This window comes from Acinonyx jubatus, chromosome D1 (assembly GCF_027475565.1).
Source record: "Acinonyx jubatus isolate Ajub_Pintada_27869175 chromosome D1, VMU_Ajub_asm_v1.0, whole genome shotgun sequence".
Lineage (NCBI taxonomy): Eukaryota > Metazoa > Chordata > Mammalia > Carnivora > Felidae > Acinonyx > Acinonyx jubatus.
In genome coordinates this window covers 93939504-93960086 of record NC_069390.1, presented here as the reverse complement: position 1 = coordinate 93960086, position 20583 = coordinate 93939504, and the positions used below count along the sequence as shown (strand labels likewise).

Genomic DNA, 20583 nt, shown 5'->3' with positions numbered 1-20583 from the left:
ACCCAATTCCCTGCTTAAAACAGTAGATAAAATCCCTTCTATTTGACACTTGTCAACAGCCATTCCCAGTGAGGGGTAATTCACTTGCCCAGAGCTCACGCAGAGGGAAGAGTGGAGATCAGAATCCAGATTTCCCCAATGCCCTCGGTAGTCCTTGCTGTTTGATTGGCACCATGAAGAAGCCCCAGTGCCCAGTCTCAGAAAGGTCCAGGAATGGCTGTGGCAGAAGGGAGACCTCAGAATCAGATGCTAGTATACACAGGGTACCTCACAGAGGAGCCCACGAGGGGGCCAGTGTCTAAACCGTCTCTGAAACGTGGCTGAAACTCACCAGAAGACACATGGGATGTGTGGGGTTAGAGGTGGGGTGACCTTCACAGCTGTAACTAACATTGTGACCCAGAGGCCCCTTATCTTTTGAATTGGTCGCGCCGCACGCGTGCCCACATACAAGACCATTGGCTCCGGAGTCTCTGAGACGTGGAGACGTCCCCGGTGCAAGGACAACAATGGTATGACTGTTTTCACAAACCGTCCCCTTCCCTGGAGCACATTTGGCGTGAGCAGGAACGTAACGCCAGTGATAGGGTCCAGCCTTCTCTCTACCTGGCTCTCAGGTCCTCTCTGCCAGCCAGACAGTGGTGAAGCTTATCTTTGTTTCTTCCCAGAGGAGGCTGAGTTTCTACTTCGGTTTGAAATACTGGATGATTTTCGAACTAGAAGGACTCTCCTATGTGTTTCTTGCTCATTTCATAAATGAAGGAAGTGAAGGAGGCTCTGAGATGGGGAAATAACTTGCCCAAGGTCATGAAGCTAACTTATCACCTCCTCCACCGACCCACCCGGGGTGTTGGGGACCCACGTGGACGGGAGAAACAATCTCTTTGCACGGTTTCATCATGGTAGAGCTAACTGCTCACAGAGCGCATGAAAAAGGCAGTCAAGGTCAAGTGTGATAAGAACACAACCAGCATGACAAATGTGCGGGTATTCCTTTATACATCTTCAGGAGAAAGTAAATACGTAAAATGCCAAAAAGCCCTCGCAAGTAGTATTACTTTCTTAATTCAGAGATTTCTTTACGGGTCCCCAGGGCAGTCTGCCATAATTACTATGGAGATGGAAAGTCACTATAAATACATTCTTTGGTTTAGTCTCATCATGTCTGATAAAGTTGTTTCATTCAGCTGTGATTTACTGATCACCTACCACGTGTCCAGGTATGTCCTATGTGCCAAGAATATGTAGATGGACAGCCGCGGCCTCTATGCTCAAGAAACTCGCTGTCTAAGGAAGGGCAAAAACAGGTGCTACATAAAATAAATCAAAGACCCACACGTAAGGCCTCCAACTATAAAACATTTAAGAGAAAATATAGGGGGAAAGTTTTATGACATTGGATTTGGCGATGATTTCTTGAATATAACATCAAAAGCCAAGCAGAAAAAGAAAAAAAAATAGATAAATCACCCTACATATAAATTTAAAACTTCTGGGCATTACATGACATGATCGGCAGAGTGGAAAACGAACCTACTGAATGGAAGGAAATATCTGCAAATCATCTATCCGACAAGGGATCCCAAATATACAAAAAATTCCTATAACTCAGCAATGAAAACAAACAACTCGATTCCAAAACGGGCAGAGGACTTGAACAGACATTTTTGGCAAAGGAGGCACACGAATGGCCAAAAAGTACACAAAAACATCACCACTCCTTAGGGAAATGCAAACTAAAAGTACAGTGAAATACCACCTCGTGCACCTTAAGATGGTTTGCTACCCCCAAAAAACAGAAAATAAGCATTGGAGAAGGTATGGAGAAATCAGAAGCCTCGTGCGCTGTTGGTCGAATGGAAAACGGTGCAGCCAGTGTGGAAAACCTCGTGGTGGTATCTCCAACACTTAAAAATAGAACTACCCATGATTCCGCAATCTCACTTCTGGGTACACATCCAAAAGCATTGAAAGCAGGGTACTGAAGAGATATTTGTACACCCATGTTTATAGCAGAATTAGTCAAGGTAGCCAAAAGGTAGAAGTGACCCACGTGTCCATCAGGAGATGAATGGATGAATGAAATGGAATATTACTCAGCCTTAAAAAAGAAGGAATTCCTAACACATGTTACACTACGGATGAACCTTGAGGACCTTATGTTAAGTGACAGCAGCCAGCCACAGACAACAAGCTGTGAGGACAAATGGTACGTGAATCTAAAAAACAAAATAAACAAACAAGCAAGGCAGAAATAGATCCAGAAGCACGGAGAACAAACTGGTAGTTTTCAAAGGGAAGGAAAGTCACGACGGGGAGGGGGTGATATCAGGGAAGGTGGATTAGGAGATACAAACTTCCAATTCTAAATCACAGGGATTAAAAGTACAGCCCAGGAAACAGAGTCAATGATATTGTAATAGCATCATTAAAAATGGTTAAGGTAGTAATTTTTATGTTGTGTATATTTTACCAAAAATTACAAAAATAGGGGGACCCTGGGTGGCTCAGTTGGTTAAGCATCTGACAACGGCTCAGGTCATGATCTCACGGTTCGTGAGTTCAAGCCCCGCGTCGGGCTCTGTGCTGACAGCTCAGAGCCTGGAACCTGCTTCGGATTCTGTGTCTCCCTCTCTCTCTGCCCCTCCCCAGTTTGCCGTCTGTCTCTCTCTCTCAAAAATAAATAAACATTAAAAATTTTTTTGAAAAATTAAAAAAAATAGAAATACAGGCACTGCCATTAGTGAACTTACCAGGGGCCAACATAAGTCCCTAGGGCCCCAGCAAAGCCCATGCTATAGGTGAAGCCCCTATAAAACCACTCACAGGGAAACATCAAGATTCTCTGTGAAAGCATGTTATCCTGAGAGGAGAAGAGGGAAAGCGTTGCTGAAGAAAGCTGGTACACGGCAGAGCCCTACCTACTCTCTCGCAAACCATAAGCCTCACCCGATGATCATACAACCGGTAACGTTAAACTTCTGCTTCAACAGTGAGAAACCCCTTGAAGGCGCCATCTTGCTAGAAGAGACCGCCCAGGACGGCCTAAAAGTTCTAAACCATTAACTTCTGCTTTTGACCGTTACAAGGTTTTGCTTCTTGTCTTTGGGCCGGGGCGCTAGGGACTGAGGAAATCTTTGTAGGTATCCGGCACGGCTTTTGAAACAAAACATTCAACTTGCAGAGAAGGACTTACCAGTTTATTTCATCTGACGGTATTCCAGATCTTGTAGGGCAGATCTCCTGGAGCACCACAGTCGTGGAAAGACGGCAATGACTGAATGCGGAACGCCAACATCTTTATGGAGAGGGAATTCAAGAAAGACAAATTAACTGAGGGAAAAGGAAAATAATTTCCCCATGGTCCCAACATTCATATATCTCACCCAGCTTATGGGTGCCTTGAAAACATCACGCCTCTCTCTGCGGCATTTAAGGTTTTTTTTTTTTTAATGTTTACTTTTGAGAGAGAGAGAGAGAGAGAGAGCGAGCGCTCGAGCAGGGGAGGGGCAGAGAGAGGGGGAGACAGAATCCAAAGCAGGCTCCAGGCTCTGAGCTGTCAGCACAGGGCCCAACACAGGGCTTGAACTCACAAACTGCGAGATCACGACCTGAGCCGAAGTCAGCCGCTCAACCTACTGGGCCACCCAGGCACCCCTTAAATTTTTTTTAACGTTTATTTATTTTTGAGGGAGGGGGAGCGCAAGCTCGTGGGGGAGGGGCAGAGAGAAGGGGAGAGAGGATCCAAAGTGGGCTCCACACTGACAGCAGCAAGCCTGATGCCAGCCTTGAACTCAAGAACCATGAGATCATGACCTGAGCCGAAGCCAGCCGCTCAACCTATTGGGCCACCCAGGTGTCCCTCTCCTCAGCATTTAGTAAGGTCCCTTTTCATGTGTTGGGTGGGCTCAATGCTGTGCTAAGGCTGGGGGTACGTGATAGCCCCTGCACTCAAGTTTACATCCGAGGGAGTGAAAAAGCATGAATTACCCTGTCATCTTGGACGACATATTGTGGCTCTGTCTACGGAAACTAAAGGAAGCCAACGTGCCCCCCACCCCTTCTGCCGCCGTCAGACAAGAAAACGAAAGCCCAGAGGAACAAGAGGTTAGACAGGGAGCGTCTCTTCACGAGCTTGGCCAGATGAGGTGGCGGTCCCAAAGCCATGCTTCCCGGTGCACAGCGTCCCTCTCCCTACATGCCCAGTCTCTGCCGGGACTTGGTCAGAACCCGTGGCTGAGAGTACAGGACTCCATCCCTATCCAAGCCCGGTAGCCTCCCAGCAAGGAGACGCTCCCTGTCTCTTGGCCACAAAACATGCAGTCATAATACCTCAGGTCAAAAGGCGAGCAGCCAGCCAGTGCGCAAGGCGAGCCCATCAGCACCACTGTCCCAAATGGCAAGGCTGTCTTCGCGAATTAAATATGACACATCCCCATGATCCCATGGCTCTGATAGACCTCGCCGCCTGACATGCTGGGTCAGCCTAATTCCCACCCGTTTCAGACACCCAAACAAATTAACACATGCTCCCCGATGACGCAAAACTCTGTGTGTGTGTGTGTGTGCGCGTGTGTGCATGTGTGTGTGTGTGTGTGTTGAAGCCTCCGTGCAACTACATGATCATCAGTGAAATATTCATTAGACTGGCACTGACCTATAAGAGGGAGGCGACATCAGCCGGCCCTCGAGCCTCAGCTATTTCGAAAGTCAGCTTCTCGCCTCGGTCAGGGGAACGTATTTAGACCTCAGTGCGGGGCCCTCACTCTCTTTTGCACGGGCTCCATCCACCAGGCTGAATGAAGCTTTTAGAACCAGCAAGGACCAGATGGCCCTCCAAGATCATTTCTGAATGTTTGCATCTGAGTCATTTGTATGCGGAAGTCTTCACAAAATCGCAATCTGGGTAGCAGGCTCCAGGCTGAGTCCAGCTTTCCAAACAGCCCATCTTTGCCTACAATGGAGAAGACAAGCACAATATTGTAGAGCTCCACAAAAATATTACAGCGTTTATCTATATGTGTAGCATCAAATACATGAAGTGTCCCTGTCAGGCTGTCACTACAACGGTAGCGTGCCACAGCCTCCCTCCCCACCCCCACCCCACCCCCACTCCCGGTGATTTTCCTTTTTTTCCACCGCACCTACCATTTCTCCCCCCGCCCCCGGCACAGGCTGAAAGCCAGCTTTGTGGATCCGCCAGCAGAGGGAACTAAGGTACCGGTGCAATAAGCCGAATCCCAGCAAAGAAGTCAGAGCCCAGAGAGATTTAGACTAATGGCAATGGGCTCCGGTCTCAGCACATGCTGGGAGCTCTCTCGCCAGAAAGTGGCGTGGGATGTTGCCAGAAACGCTTTGGCAGACGGGGCTGCTCAACGGAGGGAGAAGGAAGGCAGCGAGGCACGGAGGGCGTCAGAAGCCCCGGGGAGGGCAAACAGGCTCGTTAGTGGGAGGCAATCAATATAAAGGGGATCCACCCAGCACTCCCCATCCTGGGTATTCACCCTGGAGAAGAGAAAGCTTACGCTCATGCAAACGCTCGTGCATAGATGTTTATGGCAGCTCTATTCATCATCACCCCGAACTGGGAACGAGCCAAATGTCCTGCGAGCAGTGAATGAATAAACCAAATGTGGTATATCCATACAACGGAAAACCACCCGGCGTTCAAAAAAAAAAAAAGAAAAAGAAAAAAAAGAACAGGGGCGCCTGGGTGGCTCAGTCGGTTGAACATCCGACTTCAGCTCAGGTCATGATCTCACGGTTCGTGAGTTCAAGCCCCGCGTCGGGCTCTGTGCTGACAGCTCAGAGCCTGGAACCTGCTTGGGATTCTGTGTCTCCCTCTCTCTCTGCCCCTCCCCCACTCACGCTCTGTCTCTCTCAAAAATGAACAAACGTTAAAAAAAATTGTTTCAAAAATCAAAGGTGTAGAACATGAGGGGAAGGACGGGACAAGCAGACAGCGAGATCAATGAATCACGGGCATCACGGATGTAGAGCTGAGGTAAAGCACAGAAGACCAGAAGCAGAGTCAAGCCAGGAGGACAGGCTGATGGGGACAGGCCCAGAAGATCAGGCTGAAGGGACCAGATCGGCCGTCTGGACCCTCGAGGGGTTGGTTGAGCAAGGAGCACACCAATCAATGTTCACGTGGCCCCAAGGGACTCTGTTCACCCTTAGGAGCCATTCATGGTAGCGTAGAGCAGTCTCAAGCTCTTTCCTCCCCTCACTGGCTGGGAAGGAGGAGCTCATCCACTTTGGGCAGGGGTTTAGCTGAGAAGGCAAGTGACAAACAAAAGCTAGACAAATCTAATCTAATCCTCTGATTTCCAGATGAGGAACCTAAGAGAGCCCCCACATCTCACAACCTGTTGGTGCCCCCAGAGGTCCTAAATCCCAGCTCTGGACCTTTTCCACCATGGCTCACGTTACTGTCTCATCAGTTCTCTACCCTGGGATGGTATTTCTTCTCATCTGACCTGGGCAGGTGGGTCTATGCTTTTCCATTTAAAAAACAGCAAAACAAAGGTGACTCCTCCTACGTCCTATCCATGTTTCTCCTTTCCAACTAACTCTGTAGAGCTCAGAGGACGGAGGACGGCCTCACACTTTGCACCCATGACTCTCTTGGACTGAATGGTATGCAAGACAAGCCCTAGCTGAAGAAACAACGGAGATCAAGGTAGTGATTCACTCTGATGATATGAGATGTGAGATTTCACAATAGGAGCTGCGATATGCAGGTGAAATCCCAGTCAAGTTACTTCCTCTCCTGAGACGTAACTTGCTGCCCTGTAAAGTGAGCTGATTGGGTTTGAAAAGCATCACGGTACTTTCCAGTCCCACAATGTTATGTTCCATGTTTGGTCTCAAGTATAGACGGCAAACAGTTAGACCACCGCACGCACAAAAATGAGAAGTCTAATTCAACAGATAGTTATTGAGAGCTGCCTCTATTTTCAGGCAACACACTAGTGAGGAGGTACTTAAGGGTATGTAAGAGATGAATCCTACCTTTAAGCACACACAACCTAATGGATCAGAATAAGACTCTAGATTAAAGGCTCCAGAGTGAAGGCACACCGTTTCCCTTGGAACCTTTTGGGTCATTTGTTTAACCTCTCTGAACCTACTTCGTAACGTGTAAATTGTGAATGGTAATGGCTCCAGCTAGGAGTGAGACATAAATGAGGGTATATGAAGTTTTGTTACTAAGCCATTTATATTACCGTTCTGCCCTCCTGAAACAGCATTTTTCTTTCCCAGCCCAGACCGTTTTGCAAACCGTCTCCATTTTTAATCGCCGCATTTCTTGAAGTTGAATTTTCTATTAACGCTTTGAGATGCATCTCAAGTTCCACTTCTCCATGCCGACTTATCTGTCTGTTTCAGCCAATACAAATCTCCCTTGTCCCTGGGTTTTTTGGTGCCTTGTTAAAACCTTTATATGGTCTTTCCTATTGCTTCATAATTGACTCAGGTGTGTATGGTTGTAAGTATTCTTGCACCCCAGCTTCTTATGCTACTAACTGCCTACAGGGACCTTGAATTCTACAGGTGTCAAGTCGAATTGATCATCTTGCCCAAAGATGCTGTTCCTCTTCTAGGGCTCATTTCAGTGAATAGTTTCTCACTTGCTTCCACTAGCTACCTAAGTACTTATCATATTTCCTCTCCATCACACTCCCCTCCAGTCCATACTATTAATCCCAATTTACATGCATCACTCAAATCATCCTTTCTCAACTCCATTGTCTCAGGCTTACAGGAGCATTTCGCGACTGGGTTAATGGAATGGCAGAGGGCAGGATGTCTCAGTATCACCGAGCCAAGCTTTTCAAAATATCCTTATTTACCTGCCAGTCACCCCATATCAGATCAGAAACTTGGTTGAAGCAAAAGACAAGACCAGGGAGGGGAAAAAACAGCCTGTGTCCTCTGCTCAAAGCTTCCCTGGTTATTCTGATGTATTGCTCATCACTGCTGAGAACCAGCGTTTCAACCTTCCTCCTCCCCAATCCTTTCTCCCTCTATTGCCCAACTTACTTCTCAAAACTTCCAATAACAACGGCGCCTCATTGCCTTTCAGAAACAAACAAACAGACAACAGATTCCTGAACCTGGCTTTCACATGGCCCCAGGCCGCTTTCCTGACCTGGTGTCCTCCAATTTCTTCCATGCCCAGGAAGTTCCAGACAAACCAACCAGACCTCGTTCTCCTAGACACAGCATACACTCGATTCATGCCATTTCCCCTTGGAATCGCCTTCTGTTCTCAGCTCACTCACCTCGCTGAAAAAAATCCCACTTAACTTTCGATGTCCAAGCCAACGCCGGCTCCTCCGATGCCGACCCTCTTTCAGGCAGAATTAGCTGTTCCCTCTTCTACACCTTCCCAGCATTCTATTCACGGGGCTAATCTACTGACCAACAGTTTCGGTAAGCTACCTTTCTTGCCTCCCTCCAAAAAGATATAGGCCCTTCTTTTTGGTCTCCTACGTAATCAAGTAACTCTGTTACACTTACACCCTATGCTACTGTGTGTGCTTGAGTGGGTGTGTGTGAGTGGGCACCGAGTTTCATAACCTGTCTGTCTACTACATTAAACCACGATCTCCTCAAAGATCAATACTGTCTTATCTTTCTTTGAATCCCTCGCGCCAAGAGAGAGCACAGAGTTTTAGTAGCCACTAAATAATTCTTCAGTCAAAATTAAAATTAGACATCATCCCCTAGTCAGCCTCTCCCAGCCCTAAGAAGTGGGCTTCTGTCACCACAGCACACTGTGCATACCAACTTTAACTGAGACTATCTGCCGATGAGTCCATGTCCTTGACTAAGACTGGAGACCAATGTTCGAGAACAACGGAACAGAGTTTCCCGTTGTTTCTTTTCAGGCATACGCACCGCATCTTTCACCACTCGTACGTTTTGACATCTCCTCCAGCCCTGGACTGAGAGCAAGCATTTAGCAAGTATCTGTCAAGTGGCAGACCCTTCTTGAATGTTCGAGAATAAGTTGAGAGGACGCCATGTCCGTCTCAGCTGTGTTTCCAGGAAAGGACGGATTGAGCCTTTCAGGGCTACGCCCCCCAACCTTAACTGATGTCCTGTATCTATCCTGGTATTTCAGTGTGATTAGTCAAGTCACCACAAACGAGAATCTGTCACTGTCCTCATTTCCAGCTCATTTACATGGTCCGACACCGGCCACTTTGCTCCTCTCCAGTTGTCCCAATATGTTCACCAGATTGGCATGTATCATACTAACCTTGCCCAGGAGTAAAAATAAAATAAAATAAAATTAGATGAGACACAGAAATAAAATTCTCAGATAAATTAAAAGTAATGCCTACTTATGTGACAAGTTCTATTCGAAACTGAGGGTTGGGTCACTGTTCAATGCAATCAGAGTAACACAGGCCTACTGAGTAATGACAACTTTTAACATTACTTTCCCCACAACTGAAGAATTTTTGAAATTTTGTTTTTAAAAAATACACCACAAATACCAGGCTGTTTATAAGCATAAACTCAATCTCACCTTATTATTAAAAGTTATGAAGACACTGCATGGTATGTTTTATTTTACGCAGTAATAATAACTACCTTGTTTCTTAAAAGCATAAACAAGATAAAACCTCCCTTTTTCTCCATATTTAAATAGAATAATACACATAACCTTATACAAGTTTATAAATGGCTCCACCATTTTGAATGCTGAGGCACAACTTAGTGGCCACCATCATTCAAAACATCGTTAGCTCCCGAGCAACCAAGGAGATCATTTTTCTAGAAGTTGGGAAATCGCATTAACTTGTGTTAAGTAAAAAGGAAAAGCTCACCATGAGTCACAGCACACAGACAGGGAGGAGGGCAGAAAGCACGGTAGCCATCATAATATATCACGATAGCAGAGATGTCAAAAAATTTTAGAGTTTCCTTCCAGATAGGTCTAGGTGTGAAATTACTTGGAGGCAGAAAATAATGACCCTGAACTTCTTATTTAAGATAAAGGACATGGGATATTGGTGAACTTTAATTCACATTTTATGACTGTATTTAAAAGTCCCCAGAGTCATGATTACTCTCAATTTCTAGGATGTAGGACAGATGACTGTCTTTCTGCAGTGAAGTCATTTGTGTGATTAGCTGCAATGCTGTATTTTAAGGCCCCATTGAGAAGAACAAAATGAAGTCAAGAATTGAGGCACTAGTCCAGATGAGTCTTATAAAATCTGATACTAGAAAGAAAGATCAGTCTTGGCTTATGTGATCGTAACTGACCATCTATACCACCAACATTCGCTGGTATAAAATAAAGTGACATGGAATATCCAACCAACCAGTCCTAATCAGGGAAGGACAGGCCCCAGTTCAGGTCACCATGCTGAGTTGCCATTTTAGGTCATTTCTCAGATTAGCAACGAGTGGGCAAGAAGAACCATTTTTAGAAGTTTTCTTTAGTCCAACCTAATGTTCCTAGATGTTCCACTTTGTCCAGGCTTTACATGAAAAGAAAGTTCAAAATTATCTTAAATGTCTCTCCAACGTGCAAAAAGATTGATCCTCTTTACCAGGGAATAGGTCTCTGAAACCAATAAAGTGCATCTTACTGAAACAACCTTCCTCTTCGATTGTGAATTTTTTTAAAATGGTTTCATGTTTATTTATTCTGAGAGAGAGCGGGCGAGCAGGGGAGGGGCAGAGAGAGAGAGAGAGGGAGACAGAGAATCCCAAATAGGCTCCACGCTGTCAGCACAGAGCCCAATGCAGACCTCCATCCCACAAACCATGAGATCATGACCTGAGCTGAGATCAAGAGTTGGACGCGTAACTGACTGAGCCACCCAGGCATCCCTCGATTGTGAGTTTTTAAGGGCAGGCCAGGTCTTGGGTCCTACTTATGTATGTGAGGTGGGGGGAAGTCACTCCTGTCAAGAGTATAAAGACACATTAGACTGTGGTCATCAAATGACTTCAGCTTTTTGAGACATAAGCTTTGCAACAGTGACAATAATCGGTTTCCTTCCAAAGGCTAAACAAAGTGAATAAATTACTTGGATGCTTGGATGACCTGGTTTCACTGGGCAAATGGCACCGGTATTTCCTGGCAGGCTTTATTTTAGTCCTACCTTGCCAGTCATTGGAGCGAGGAGGGAAGGACAAGAGGACCCAAGGGGATGGGGACTTGTAAAAGGGATCGGGGAATACCGGAGAGGCATTACAAAATTGCTAACTTTTGGAAGGATGGCTAGCTTGAGACATCCCTTTTGTTTTTTTAATTTTTTTTTTAAATTTACATCCAAGTTAGTTGGCACCTAGTGCAACACTGACTTCAGGAGTAACTTCCTTAATGCCCCTTACCCATTTAGCCCCCCACCCTCCCACAACCCTCCAGGAACCCTCTGTTTGTTCTCCATATTTAAGAGTGAGATATCCCTTTTTAATGGCCTCCCACAAACTTTCTAGACGGCACTGCCGGAGTAAGCATTTTCTGGATTACATACTCATGCATATGCATAGGTAATATTACATTTCCTGTTCTCATCCTTCCAGATCTACTCTCAGAAGTTGGTAGAGGAGGGATTTTCTCCAAATCATCAGTGTTTCTTTTACATAGAATTCCACATTAAATGAATAAAAAATAAAAGAAATAAAGCCTTGGAGTGCCACATTAACTTCTCCTAGAATACTGTTGGGAGCCTTATGCTGTGCTTAAAATGTCAACTGTCAAAATAATATAGTTATTTTTCCAGGAAATCCCAAACATCTGCAGTGAGCCTAGCAAGTCTATATAAATGAAATAGTACCTACATCCCTCCGACCCTAGAAAAATAAATCTGGGGAGAAAAGAGAGCTTAGTCAAAGCATCCTTTGTCCATGGAAACCTCGTTTTCCATATTTGCTTATTTTTAAACCCAACTCCTGAACATAAACCATCATATCCAAGTACCACCTCTTTGCTAATTTAACAAGCCATTAGAAGCTTTCTGTTTGCCTCCCAAAAGATGACAAGAACAGTTTTCTGTCCTGGTTGATGATCCCGGTAGAAAGTCCTCATTTTATACTTCTTGTGAGTACAAGGAACCCTATGTCACAAAGGAAGTTAAATGAGGGACTTTATCTCCGAAGGCTTCATACAGTTGAGTAGAAGGTGTACTATTCATTCGGAAGGGGATAACACAGCTCACCTACAAATTTAGAAAAGAAAAAAGAAACCCAAAAGGGTTTAAAAGGTGGTAACCCTGAAAGGTGTGTCTGCTACTCAAGTGCAGAGTCTCAAAAACTATATGCTTTTGGGGGAAAAAATGTTTTCAGTTGAATGAACGCGTTTGGAATTAATGAGGGGACTGAGCATGAGTTCACTTAGCATTTTGGGCCAAACCCTGCCATTTTGGTGGTTATAGTAAATCAGCCTGAGGGCATGTGGACAAACAGAAATAGAACAGCTACGTCCTTCTTTTTTCTTCCACACACACTCATACGTGTGATCTTTTGCTTGATTCTTGGCAAGGTATTCTTCTAAAATGCCAACAGATAACTATTCTTCCCTTTGATTTTTAAATAGGTTTGTATTTTCAGAGCCCAGAAGATACAACGCACAAATAATATTCCAACCACATTGTGTTCAATATGTACGATAATAGAGGTGGGCGGTCCATTTTTCAGAAATGCCCAGGTTAAGTCTTCTGTTTGATTTGTAAGTTCTACGTCTACTGAAACAGCTAGAGCCAGCTGTGTAAAATATTTGGATTACTGCTTGAACTCGTGCCTTTAAAATGTCTGGGGACTGACCGTGGCCACAAGAGCAGTTGTTCCTTTTAAGTAGATCCAGCAGAAATTAAATATCTGCAGGGGGGGCCACAGGCTAAGAGATGGGGCTCCCTCCAAGTCTGTTCCCCCATGGCTCTGAACATCCCTTCCAGCTCCTTGGAGAACCACGCTGTTTGGAGCGCAGCAGGAACTTGTTTACAGCACTTCAACCAGAGGGAGACCCTGAGCCTGTCATTAACCTCTTTGCCGTCAGCATTTTAAAGCGGAAATACTAGCCAGCCTTGTAATATTTCAGCCATTTTCCCCTCACTTCACAATGTTGCCAAAGTAGACGGGTCAGAAGATGGGACTCTCCATTTCTCTCGGTTCAAAACGCTCAGAAGAAGTTAGCAATACCAACGTCCCCATACACAAAAGGCCTTGGGAACATTTGTTTAAATTTGACTTCTGAATCAACCCCAAGCAACTGTTCCTTGGCAAGAGATATGTAACTTTATCACAGATAAATTTTCCTCGCTCACAATTCCTGGCTTGGAGTTGATGTGGGGATCATGCAGATGTGTGTTGGAAATTAAACAGGGTACTACCAGGGTGGCCGCAATTAAATTCAGACTTGCATTCAAACCATGCCCTGTGCTGCATTTCTTCGAGAACTTTGCTTTCTATAGACATTTCGAAATGTTCCTTCACAAAAGGAGGAGGCAGGGTGGCTGGGCCCAAGTCCCCTAAATCAAGGCAGTGAGAAGAGAAAGGGGGGAGTGTAGTTGTGGAGTGTCAAAGTAGCTGTTAAAATACATGAATACTCAGACTTCTAATTTAGGGTGTTTTCTCAGGGAGCCCAAAAGTTATTCTCTCCCACATTCGCAGACAGGCTACAATCATTATTTGGAAAAGAAAGAAATTATGAGCTCATATGGAACATCAACCCACCAGCATGTGTTACAAAGTGGAATGGTTCCTTGAAAGAAAAAAATGTCTTCCTCTGCTTAACATACATTTTAGGACGGAAAGGCTGAATGTTAGCAAATCCTGATAATAGTAGAGTTGGGCTCCTGTGACAAGTTGTTACATGGCTTGAGAAAAAAAAAAAAAAATGACCAATTTGGAATAATTTTCTACAGAATTACAGATAGTACAATATTTAGAAGGAAGAAAACTATGGACAATCAATGTTAGACGTGATTTTTCCAGGCTACAACTAAGTTGATAAGAATCTGGAAGTTTGTTTGCTTTTTGGCAAAATCGCTTGAACGTGGAGTTCAAATTTAATCTGCTTTCTGATTCTAGGCAGAATCGGTTTAATCGCTTTTATGCATTTGAAGAAATATGGATTACATTAAGCTAAAGTGGCTGAAAAAAATTCCCAGCATTTTCATGCCTATGCCAAATGGCCATTTGAAATACTATGCTAAAAATCTACTTGAGAGTATGCTTCTATAACCTTTGAAAAGTTTGGGAGTTATCAGAGGAGTTGGCCTGCTCAAAGCAGATAATCACTTTTGCATAAATGTCGCCCAAAAGAACAGCTCTCTGATTAAGGTGCAAAATAACATAATCCCCAGATTCGTAACCACACCCGGGATGGTCAAAAGCATTTTTTTTTTTGTAATATACATTGGCAAGTTATCACACACATTTCACATGCAAGCGTAAATGATCTGAAAAAGACAATCACTGGCTCAGGCTGAACTGATTTCAACATTTGAGCAAATCACAAACAGCAGATCTGGCCTTACTTAAAATTTCCATCTAGTTGTTGAACGGAACAAAAATAAACAAATGGAAACCTTGACAGATGAATAAGACTCTTCTCATGATTTTTTTAAACCCGAAAATGCAGCAGGAAACCAATCCCACCACGGAAGTCCTTACAGACAAACTGCCTTTGGCATCTAGTCTGGAGCAAACAATCTCCAAAGACCACCCCCCTCGCTCTCCCACCAGAACCCTCCACTCTTGCTTTATTTCCTAATTCCGTGGACTGGATTGCTGAGCTGTTTATCAAACAGTGTGCAATAAAATCGGCTTCACTCTACTACTCTATGAACTCTTGCAATTGTCTCCCTCCTCCTGGACAGAGGCCACTAGTCAGGGAAAGCCTCAGGAAAAAAAAAAAAAGGCAGATCAGGGAAAGCGAAGAAACAATAGACAACCATGGCTTTGACAATGCCTTCCCTCAACCCTCTTTCTGCTCCTGCTGTGACACTTGCATTCAAGAGCAAGGGTGGCTGCCATGGGATGCGTGGACAATGGACTGAGGAATACAAGGCAGGGAGGAAAAAAGGAGATCAGATGAATTCTGAGCTAAGATGGCAGGGCTCTCACCTTTTCCGTGTGTTTGCCAATAGTCTGGATGGAGGCGTCCCGCAGAGAAGAAATAAAAAGGGTGTCTGAATTGTTGGATGGTTCTGAAGGCTTCTGCATGTTGCAAACGCATTTTAGAACTATTTGCAGGGGTATACTTGCTGCCAGCCATCTCCCTCTCCCTCTCTCTCTCTCTCTCTCTCTCTCTCTCTCTCCTCTGTTTTATGTCCTGCTATCTCCCTCACACCTCTATTAGTATGAAGACTTTCTGCCTGTGTAAGTAAGTGAGAGTGTGCGTTCCTTGGTGTTTGAATCAAGACACACGTCCGCATGCATTTCTAATCTAAGGAGCCTATAGCGGTTACTAGAACTATCAATTAGTCAGCAATAGCAGAGACCCTCAACGCCTCTGAAGGAACAAAGGTGGAAAGACATGCAAATACTCTGGCACCTGGATCACGCAACTTGCTGGCTACAAATAGGGGCATCTTTTCCTGGTTTTTTTTTTTCTGTTTAACTCTCAAATCTATGTGACATTACAGGTTACTAATGTATCCAGCTGCATAATTAGGTATGGGAGCGCCTCTAGGTATATATGCTTCTTTGGCATCATTGAAATGCATTAAGCTGAACTGAAAGGAAATACCCAGTGACAAATCAGAGTTTATGACATATTTGATCCATGCTCCATTTTAACAACTGCAAGTAGAGCTTCAATTAAGTATACGGTAGAGTTCTTTGTCCATTTCAGTGGCTTTTATGAAAGAAGCTAATAAAATAGTGACAAAAAGAGGAGGGGGAGGGATTCAGCTATAGAAAAGCGTACGTGAAAGATCAATTCTCCCCCGTAACAGATGAAATTACTCTGATTAAAATTCAGGTCTGGGTGTTAACACTGAGTGCTCTGCTCTGGGGTGTGTGTGCATGTGTATTTTTTTTTTTTAATTGTACGTGTTGGGAGTCCCAGCGTACAGTGGAAAGTTCGCTGGTAACTTTCTCCGGGTATATTCTGTGCTAACAATCTGAAGCCACATCAAGAATTCTTTTATCTCATTTTGCAGAAGCCTCAAAAAAAAAAAAAAAAAAAAGAAAAGAAAAGAAAGAAAAGAAAAGCCAACCCTTTTGAAAAACAATGCTTTGCCTTACAGTTTTCAAGGACATCAAAATATTGCTAACTTGAATACACAAGCAGAAGAGAGAGGTCTAAGTAACAGTTGATCTTACTCACTTTTGAATATGGATAATTTCAAAGGGAAGGGTGTGCTCTGTGTGCTCTGTGATTTTTCCCTCTTGTCTGGGCCATGAAGAGCTGCATGTTTCCCCCAGCACTTCTTGCCAGAATCGAAACTATTTGCAGACAAGGTATGGTAAACATCCTGGAAGTTACGCATCTTCTCTAACTCCATAAACAAGACAGAAAAGTCTCGCCTGAAGGCATGCATTTACAGCCAAGCGGTGGCAGGGGCTGCAAAAACAGTGTCACCTTATTTCCATCTGCTATTTACCCCTCTTCTGGGGTCTGCCACCCTAAAGAGCAATTTCTGTTTTCTTTCTTCCTATTGACAAAATGGCTCAAGCAGTCATTTTTCCCCCCTTTTAATCTGGCAGGTAACTACGCAGGCCGTGCAATTTGGAAATAACCCTGGAAGAGAACACCGCAACGACGGAGCCTAAAAGCGGAGTCGCAGGGAAGGGCAGTGAGCCCAGCAAGCTTCCTTCCACAAGGAGGAGACGTGTTAGAAAGGAGGGTGCACCGGGTCCCCAGCAAGATAAAGCTGGGGTAGAGAGGGAGGCTCAGGACCCCCCCTCCCCTCCCCCAGCACACCCCGTCACTTAAGAAAGAAAGAAACCCTAGCGAGGTTGAGAGGGAGAAGGGAAATAGTGCTAAATAGCTGGCGAGGTAACCCACCGTCCTGTTTGCTCCTTGGCGCTTGCCGAGGGGGATAACAGCCACAGCAGTGACAAACGGAGCTGCCATGTGCCAAGTGCAACCTCTGCCCAGTGCTCTCTGCCTCCCAAAAAGGAAAGAAAAGCATGCCTCGGACAGAACACACAACGGGAACGAGCAGGCGCCATCGGCAAGTCACGGACCCCAGCAGCACCGGCTGGTCTCTGAAAGCCCTGTATCAAGGGTCCCATTCAAAGGCAACGAAGAAGCAGAGACAATGGCAAATCAAAACCTGGCAGGGCTTCCGGAATAATTTAACTCCTCACTCCAGAATTTAGATGGGTATAGCAAGAAACACAGGCGAGAGAGAGAGAGAGAGAGAGAGAGAGAGAGAGAGAGAGGAGAGAGAGAGAGCTCCTTCACACCAAGGCGCGAGCATATGCCTGCCTCTCTGTGGATGTATTTTTAGACATAATATCAGGGGTAAGGCAGCCTGTGCACTCATCAATAGCATCCACTTCTCTTTTTCACTCTCAGAGTAGCTAGCTGATGATCATTGGAAGCAGCCCGCATTTCTTCCCAAGCCAAAGGTCAGTGAGGAGCACCCCAAGCCCTGACCCATTGTCTCTGAGCTCAGAGAGCGTTAAATCCATTTTCAAGATGCGTTCCCAAATGAGGTCATTCCATGTGGCAATTGGTTCACTTCCTATCTTTCCACAAATGACTTATGCTACCATCCAAAAGCACAACCAGGATCAGAGATCGCACCTTGAGAAACGCGATTCAAACAGCATAGACTAAGGATAAAAAAATAAATACATGAAAAATAAATATATAGTAGGACATGTATTATTAGGAACATGCACGAAACTTCTAAACTTCTCCAAACAAAAATGTTTATTAAAAGCAAGGAATGGATATGACTTAGATGTGCTTTTACATCCGAGTATTCTACACATTCACTTGAAGCTTCAAATACTTAAAAATAATAAACACAACAGAAAAATAGAATGAGTGGAAAGTAAAGGAGACATGCTCAGCCTTCGTGAACAAATCAGATATAATGTAGTATATGCTCTGGTCCAAGCCTAAGAATTTTCCCTTCGCGTGGAGGATTACAATATTTAAAAACATTCCTTTGAATTTTCCATATTAGAGTATACGTGTGAAATATGCATGTGCGCATATCTACACGTATACAAAATTTTCAAGTTAATTTAAATTTATGGGAGAAATTCAAGGGATACTAGGTCAAACAATCCAAAAAGAAAATAGCCATAAAAAACAATCCCTAACCACATAGCCTCTCTCTCAAGTTTCACACAGCACTTGAATGAGATGGACGCAATGGTGATGAATGAAAATAATGGTTCACAACCACAATCTTCCAAATGAAATTACTTCAGATAAAGAGCCAAATGCCCACTTCCTTATTTTTGAGTCAGAATTTGTTTCTGCCAGAATTGGTTTGTTTTTTTTTTTCAATGTCATATACATGCAAGATGGATGATTTCCAACTCCACAAATAAGCATTCTGAGTTTTGATTTGCCTTTTAAGAGTAGAAACAGTTTATAATTTCACATTGTAAATCTCACTAGGACTGAATGCTCTTACAAGGATTTACAGAGAAAGAATAATTCATGTCGGACCAAAAGGCTTCTTTCAGTCAGTTTCATGCAGCTTTCTTTCCAACAGCTCTGGGCCAAAACGAATGTAGAATCTTGAGCTGAACTATCCATCACATTTCCCTGGTCTTTCAATTAATGACACTGCAATCAGATCGATAGAATGTAATAAGAAAAGAGCTTTGCATTTCTATACCTATTAATTCGTTGAGTAACTCCAGCCGTAAAACGTGACTTGAAAGGAAAAACACTCAAGGAAAATGAATTCTCTTAGCATATTGAGCAATGACACCCTGACCCAAAAGCGAACGCTGGAGTTTCTACCTTCCAGCCAGGGTTATTAGGATCTAAAGATCGACTGTTTGGAAGGCGCAAACTTAACTTGGTTTTTTGTTTTTTACAAAATTTTACAAAATTGGTCAATTTCTGGAATTTTGGAACAAACATCCTTGAAAGGCAAGTCAGAGTATAGGCTGAGGTAGCCATTGCTCTCTACTTCCCAGGGCAGCCCAACTGCCCAATTTGTGATCTTAGTTTTCTAGAGCATTGTGCATAGAGGAATTAGATTTAGAAAGAGTGGGACGGGGAAAGAACAGTGAGAAGGCTAATGGAGCTCGGCCACCTCCCTAATCGCTAGCCTTGGTCCCAGACCATGCGGACAGAGACAGACAAGGATACAACAGTGTCTGCACTCTCCATGTTTACCACGAGTGACAGAGGATGGGGCAAGTAGGAATTCTCTTTGGGAAGGATGAGGCAAAAAAAAAAAAAAAAAAAAAGGCTGTCCTCCGATGTCCTCTAGAATCATGGGCACGTCCAGACCCTGATGTCACTAGCGATGAGCACACAGTGACTTCATGAACTCAGAAGCAGAGAGAAGAGAGGCAGTTGCCAAGGGCAGGGGGATGGGGGAAATGGGGAGATGTCAGTCAGGATACGATCTTCCAGTTACAGGATGAGCAAGATCTGAGAACCTAGTATACAGTGTAGTGACTATAATTAATGAGACTATATTGTGCACTTGAAATCTGCTAACACACGCACGCACACATAAACAGTATGTGAGGTGATGGACGTATTAATTAGCTTGATTATAGTGACCATTTCACAATGTATACATATATCAAACCATGATGTTTTATACCTTAAATATATACAGTTGTTACTTGTCGATTACACCTCATAAAGTTGGGGAAAACCCCAGTAACTTCAGTGGTAAGAAGCAGACTCAAGTAAATGAACGTTCTGATATGGTCCAATCAACCACTGGTATAGTAGAAAGACCTTAGGTTTTGCTGCCAAACTAGGGTTTGAATCTCAATTGTATCATACACTCTGAACCTTAGATTTATGTTAGTGAAATAGAGATATTATGGCTTCATTCAAGGGCTATTATGAGCTTGAACAACATCGTGTGTGTCAAGCACGTGCACGTACTAGCTAAATTTTTTTTAACTTCTTTAAAATTTACTTATTTTGAGGGGCACCTGGGTGGCTCTGTCAATTAAGTGTCTGACTTCGGCTCAGGTCACGGTCTCACGGTTCGGGAGTTCAAGCCCCGCATCAGGCTCTGTGTTGACAGCATGGAGCCTGGAGCCTGCTTTGGAGCCTGTGTCTCCCTCTCTCTCTGCCCCTCCTCTGCATGCTCTCTCTCTCTCTCAAAAACAAACATTAAAAAAAATTTCAATTTACTTATTTTGAGAGAGAGAAACAGAGCACACGAGTGGGGGAGGGGCAGGGAGAGAGGGAGAGAGAGAGAATCCCAAGCAACATGAGGCTTGAATTCACCAACTGTGAGATCATGACCTGAGCCAAAGTCAAGAGCTGGATGCTTAGCTGACTGAGACACCTCAACTCCCCTCTTGCCAATATTCAAATTTCCACACGTAAAACAGCAATAAAAATCCAAGCTTATTGCACAGATTAAATGAGATAATGTCTAGGATGCTCTATAAAGTGCCCAGCGCTACATAACAAAAGGGTATTAT

General features: G+C 44.2%; 2 long non-coding RNA genes across 5 annotated transcripts in view; one reads left to right on the top strand and one right to left on the bottom strand.

The window, feature by feature from the left end:
- Positions 1–2699: 2699 nt before the first annotated feature.
- The window catches only part of LOC128311912 (uncharacterized), a 62453-nt gene continuing 44569 nt past the window's right edge, over positions 2700–20583 (bottom strand). Inside the window, exons 2-3 of the long non-coding RNA XR_008290600.1 lie at positions 4658–4954; positions 2700–3298 (exon numbers count right to left, since the gene is read on the bottom strand). This is a non-coding gene — a long non-coding RNA (uncharacterized LOC128311912). The remainder of the gene's footprint in view (positions 3299–4657; positions 4955–20583) is intronic.
- Positions 5917–9580, top strand: LOC128311911 (uncharacterized). Of its 4 annotated transcripts, none has more exons than XR_008290597.1 (4): positions 5917–6114; positions 6334–6487; positions 6581–6682; positions 8090–9577. It is a non-coding gene; the product is annotated as an uncharacterized LOC128311911 (long non-coding RNA). The 4 variants fall into 4 exon arrangements; XR_008290599.1 differs by having other exon boundaries at positions 5918–6487; positions 8090–8439; positions 8898–9576; XR_008290596.1 differs by having other exon boundaries at positions 5920–6487; positions 8090–9580.